We start from the raw sequence: 5547 nt of genomic DNA, 5'->3' as shown, positions 1-5547 counted from the left end.
GTGGGGATTGATTATTTGGTTTTGTGTTTGGGTTTTTCTTTTTTTCTTTTTTCTTTTTTTAAAAAACACAAAAACCAGCATCCAGCTGTAGAAAACGGAGCTGTATTGCACAAACTTTTCTTCAGCCACTTAAAAATAAGGTTATTCAGCACTTACTGACCTACTTCCTCCCTCAACACAGAGCTGAGAAAATAGGTGTTGAACTGTCCTTATGCATTCTGCCTCAAATCCATCAAAAGCCATCATACATTAGGTTCAAGTGCCTTGACCTTACAAAAAGCTTTTGCTTATCCATGTAACATAAGCAGTAGCACCATCTCAATTTAAGCTTAGTATTTCAGCTCTAAAGTCACTGCATACATTTAGGTGTAAGACTTCCATCCTAACTAAACACTGAAGAAAGTGCTAACAATAGAATTAAGTCCTAAAGACTTAAAAAAGGGTATTTTTGCTAGCTTGCAGTCTGCTGTTTGAGTGCCCTTCATCAGATACACAGTCAAGCCTAGTAAAGCAGAAATGCTTCAAGAATGCTTCTTAAGCACTCAGGGTTGCCACAAAGACCTTAGTAGGGAAGGTTACACAGCCTTTTTGTTCCATTCTAGGTTAAGCTGGGGTTTTGTTGTGTTTGTTTAATTAACAGCTGCTACTGAATATGTATTTTTGTCACAGCAATAATAGCCAGATAAAGGGAAACCAGAAACATCAGAGCATTGAACTAAAACGCAAAATATCTGAATTGTCTCATTTCAAATGTACTCCTTAGTTTCTAACTTTGTAAGTGAATATAATAAAAAGATAAAAACATTTTGCACCAGCCAGAATTAGCCCTACATACTGCAGCTCTTTTGAAGAGGTGGCACTTTAAAACTTAATTGCATTAAAAGTCAAGTTCTAAGTCTAAGGGTCTAATAACTGGATACAGTATATTTGCATTAACATCAGGTCTAGAGGACCAGCCATAAAAACCCCGAAAGTCCCTGTTCATAACGCATGTGTTCATAGTGACACCAAAATAACTACCTTAAACTAAATCAGTATCAGCATAAAACTGATCTTCCCTGTATTTTCAAAGAACAACTAACACAATTTGCCTGCCACCCTCTCCTCTTCCCTAAAATAGTCATGAAGAAATAAAATAATCTCAAGTTTTTAAGGACTCATACACTTAAAATTTTATTCCAAAAAGAAAATAAATAACAAATCAGGAATTATGGCACTATAATGATTCTCATAACTACTGACTGCCAATTAGACATTATCCATCCAGAATGATGGACTTGTATGCCTTGGGTATTCCTTGAAGCCTACATGTGTATTCAGATTTGTCTGACATTTAATCAGTTTAAATAACACCATATGAAATTACCTGAAATCCAAGTTACTAACACTGCCTTCAGATATTGTCATTTGAGTGCCTTCATTAAGGTCCGAACTTGCCTCTGGTAAAAGGATTGAAGCATTCTGGAAAATTAGGCTTGCCAACCACCATAACAGGGTCCAACCCCAGGTTCCTGCTGAAACAGAGGATAAAAACCAAATTAGAGTGAGGTTAAGTTTTAATGGCACACACGTGGTAATTACCACTCAAGCTGGATGCCTSTGAAGAGAGGCTCCAAAGAAATTCCTGGGCAATTATACCCTTAAAWTTTAAGTTCCCTGCCCCTCATGAGATGGTTCAGACCAATTGTAAAATTTAGGTCTGGGGTCTTCTTGTGTTTCACTGGGTCCCTTCATTGTCTCTAGGCAGGCTGTTTCTTCTCTTATCTGTGCAGCTGCAGGTTCCCTTGTTGGTTGTGACTTCCTCATCTTTCCAGCTTTAACTGCCTTTAGGCCCCTCCTCTTACTTAAGTAGGTGAAAAGTTCACAGCTTGCAGCCGAAAGCTTCAGCAACTTTAGCTACTAACGCTGACTGACTGACTCTAGACAGCTTCAGTTCTATATTCTTTAACAGTCCTCCCTTTGTTTTTATTAAACATTCCTGTTATTATTTGAACCAGAGTTCTCAAAGTTTTTTGAGGCATGCTAACATTCTCCATAATCTTACGTATAATATGATTGTAAGAAAGAGGCATAACATAGTTAAACTTAATAAAACTACTACTAGATGCAACATGCGATTATAAATCTTTGTTGAAGTTGGTGACCATTCAAGAAGTTTTCTACCAATGATGTTCTCCACGTTTCTTCACTCTTTCCAAGACATGGTGTATCTCTTCTGTAGCAYGATGAACCTTGGTCAGTTTTTTGTCCATTATTCCAGATGCGTTCTAGCAGTTGATACTGCTAGGTTATCACATTGCAGTAGTTTTTTTCACCAATGCTAGATTCATTCCAGTGGGGGTAGACAATAAGTCTTGATTCAACGTATATCTTGGAGTAATTGATAAGACATAATAGGAGCTGAATAATTAAAGTCACATTCAATAATTTTAGTGAAGTTGCAAACACAAATATTTGAGCGATTACTTATACCTACAGTAATGTTATTTATGAATACAAGATCACAGATTGTTTCTCATATAAACACATCCTTTTCCACTATATACAAGTGCAGTTTCAGGAGTTTCATTAGGATGTATTTCAAAATGACAAATATTTTGTTCAATGTCAAGACCAGTATCTTGAGCTTTGATGGTATTATTTTCACAAATAAATCCTTGTTGTTCCCATACAACACATGCATTAATATCAATGATTTGCCATTTGCTTCCATTAGCTGGGCCCACACTCTGTGTTCTAACAGATAGAACATTGTTCCACTATGATTCAGTCTCAGCACAATGACTAGGTCTATATAGCAAGTACCAAAGCATTACATAGTGTTTTCTTAAAAAATATATATATACATACATACATATATATATAGCATTGTTGATGGAGTCATAAGTAAAATTGACTAAATACTACCAGTATTTGAATTCCTTTTCAAACTTGGTTGCATTATCCCAAATTACCTTTTGTGTTTCACTGGGCAAGGTGCTATCTTCACCTTCTCTTCTAATTGCTGCTACCACAGACGGCATCCACAATTGAGCTTGGATACAACTAAGAGCTAGAAAACCATTATTTGGGGCTACACCAAGTGCATTCACAATCAACTGGTGGTCCCTTTCATTGATTCTTTCCCCCTGAGGCAATATATCAGGTAAGAGCCATTGGCTAGTTCCCAATGCTAATAGAGAAGAYCGCAATGGATGTTCCAGTTCGTGCAAATCCCTTGTTGTGGTGCTTAGTTTATTTATGACAACTTCGGCATCTGTACTACTCGAGACTCCTGATCCTGTCCCTGTGATACCGGTCACATCTCTGTTTGTTGTAGAGAGGTGAGGGTTTGCCTATGCAACCATGCTGACCATCCCATGCGGGATGTACTTAGGAACAGTGAACAGATTGGTTTGGTTGTAGAGATATTAATTTGCATCAGTAATTCTACTTGTTTAAGAGACCACAAAGGATTAAATAATACTCATTGGCCTGTATTTTTGATCACATATGAATCAATTTTAGAAATTTGTGGGGATAAGTTTTTCTTATCCTTTATAACAGTAGAGGTATTTATGTTGGGGAAACAGTTGCAGTCAGGGTAGACGTACTAACCTCAGTAATGCCTATTTTAAAATTTAAACGATAGCCCCACACTGTGACAGGGCCAGAGGCAAACTACAAAGACTGTATTAAAGTAAAATTGTACTGGCAGTCCAATCTTTCAGTGATGCAAATTTCCCCTTCTTTTCCTTTAGATGACATCTGTCACAGAGACTTGCCTTTTTCATGGGTGGACCCACTGACCATCTGGCATCCTATCTTTATTTCTTGTCCTATCTTTCCCAGGAGTTAGATGAGTTAGTACTATCCCAGCTCCATTCACTTTCTAAGTACACTTCAGTTCCATGCACGACCACAGTTGAGAGGTTCAAGTGTTTTTTTCAGAATTCAGTCCCGTGCTTCTGGTATACTTAACACAGGCTTGGGACCATGGCCACTCTAGGGTTCTTTGGAATCGCAACACGAATACAGCACCTACGCCTGCCATTCTGCAGGGCAATGGAGCACGTGCTGTTATCTTCATTGCTCCATAGTAGCACCCACCATACTCACCTCTTGGTCCACCACTTGTTTCACATGCAAGTGGTGAATCCAATTCTCCTTCCCTAGAATTTTAATAGCTACACTTGTGTTAACTAATGATACAGTAAGTACAATTAATTTTATCCCTTCATTAGATAGACAGTATTATTCTCCACCTCCTTATAATGCACATTAGGAGGTGGAGAATTGTGCTCATTATTCACAGAAACACCTCCCTATTTCACATCCAAGTGAAAAATCTCAGATAAAGGAAAGAAATCCCTCCTGCTCCACCAGCAAACAATCTATCATTGTAATTTATAAATATTTGGATACCCATTCCTCCGTAAAAATGAGAAGGCTAGAGGTACAGTATTAAGTATCTAATGAGAAAACTAATTACACATGCACAGAAAGAAGATCAGCGCTCCAGCAAGCTACAGAAAAACAAAACCTGCCGTTAACAGTAAATTGAGAATTGGCTTGTTATTTACGAGGCTGCAGTGCAAGAGGTCTCTTGGCAATGTGAAGCTACGCTTGTAGTGAGTAGAGGTAACATCTAAGGCCAACCCTAGCCAGAGGCAGTGCAGTACTAGGGGCTACCTACAGTGTTAAGTTTCCAGTGTTGGTACAGATGCAGAACTTGCTCAGGGTATCCAAGATAACCAGATTATAGGAATCTGCAACCATTCTAATGGAACTCAGATGTAACCTTCTGGCAAGACTTTCTTAACGGAGAACAGAAACAATCATTTCTTGAGTCCTGGCTCCACCTTCAAACTTACATAAAAAATCTGCATCAGAAGAAATACATAGACTCTTTCATCTTCCTCCTTTCCCCTGTTTAGACAAGAAACAGGTGAGTGGACTCATTTCAGTGCCACTGCTCTACTTCAACCATACTTTTAACAGTGATCTGAAAATGTCCATTCCCCACCAAGAAACAAACCTCTTACTATCATACTTCATCATCGTTTTAAAAAAAATATATATATATGTAACTAATAGCAAAATTTCTTTTCAGAAAAAGTGTTTTGTTTCTTTCCAGCTTTCCTGCAAAGACTCAGGCACTCAGCTCTAGACCTGAACATCAGCTATCCCACTATGCCATTCCTAAATTTCAGTATCAGTTACTATCATCCCACACTGTCGCCAAAACCCATCAAAAATGCATGCCTCCTTTTCTATCCCCAAACGCTCCAAAGTGTTTGACTTCCATGTATGCGTTAATGCATGCAAGAGCCTTCCCCCTTTGAGCATGGCTCCAATTCAATAGACAAGGGAGCAGATACCACTGAGCCTAAGCATCCAGTAATTATTTCTGAGCACTCTGGGTCCTTTCTTGGGAGCCACACTACTTAAACTAYCCAAGAGTAACACTGCAACAATTCAGATACCCGGTGTTTCATGTTCCTTCTCTGAAAGGAAGGCTAGAATCTCCTTCTAGCGTTCTAAAATGAAATATTTTTCAAAGGGGGC

The 5547-nt window shown here is 38.4% G+C and overlaps 1 pseudogene; it reads right to left on the bottom strand.

Annotated features, from left to right (window-relative positions):
* Window positions 1-1420: 1420 nt before the first annotated feature.
* On the bottom strand, window positions 1421-5040 carry LOC146585276 (uncharacterized; annotated as a pseudogene).
* Between the last annotated feature and the right edge of the window lie 507 nt (window positions 5041-5547).

This window comes from Rhea americana, unplaced genomic scaffold (assembly GCF_003343005.1).
Source record: "Rhea americana isolate MKP2758 unplaced genomic scaffold, rheAme1 scaffold_83, whole genome shotgun sequence".
Classification (NCBI taxonomy): domain Eukaryota; kingdom Metazoa; phylum Chordata; class Aves; order Rheiformes; family Rheidae; genus Rhea; species Rhea americana.
Note: the sequence above shows the minus strand (reverse complement) of the source record. Positions and strands in the feature narration are given on the sequence as shown.